We start from the raw sequence: 759 nt of genomic DNA on the forward strand, positions 1-759 counted from the left end.
TTGTAATTAAATTCAGCGGCCCTAGGTGCTTATGCAGATACATGCATATATATATATACGTATATACATACGTACATACATATGCATTCGCTATATAGGATTTGTTCATAAAATGCCCAGCGTGTAGTTTGTGTAAACAAAGAATGGAAGCACAGAATTGTATGTTTGAGAGCATATACATATGTATGTATTGTATGTGCGTGTATTTAAAATAATTGTGGCTATATATTAAAATGCATGTGTAAGTCTCCACATGGCTGGAGAATTGATATACACAGATCGAATTGTTTATAAAATGATCCAAAGCAGGAAATAGGGCAGGCAATAAATGAGTGCAGTTGTTGGTACCTATTGATAAAAACAGTATCTATGAATGGAGGGGATTGTTCGGGCACAAAAAAGTGAAAAGCGGATAAGAATTTAAATATTTATCAACTTTATATATTTTTCTTCTGATGCATTACATTTTCTCAATAGGTAAAAATGCATTGAGAGGTTTCTACCAATAACTATTAATGGGTCATATAACATACATGCATACATACATATGTAGATCCCCATTTAAGTAAGCAGTGAGCAGGCTACTGCAATGGTTTATATTAAAAGGACTTGTTTTGCGTCTGCAACATATTAGAGAGAGAAAGAAAACTATCATGTTGTGCTGGTGAAGTATGTATGTATATTGTTCGTACTTTTATGCGTGCCCCACAAGAAAAAATGCAAAGGCGTGCAGCATGCAACACAATCATTTTTAAAAAA

This window comes from Rhagoletis pomonella, unplaced genomic scaffold (genome assembly GCF_013731165.1).
Source record: "Rhagoletis pomonella isolate Grant_MI unplaced genomic scaffold, Rhpom_1.0 Rhpom_scaffold_00012, whole genome shotgun sequence".
Lineage (NCBI taxonomy): Eukaryota > Metazoa > Arthropoda > Insecta > Diptera > Tephritidae > Rhagoletis > Rhagoletis pomonella.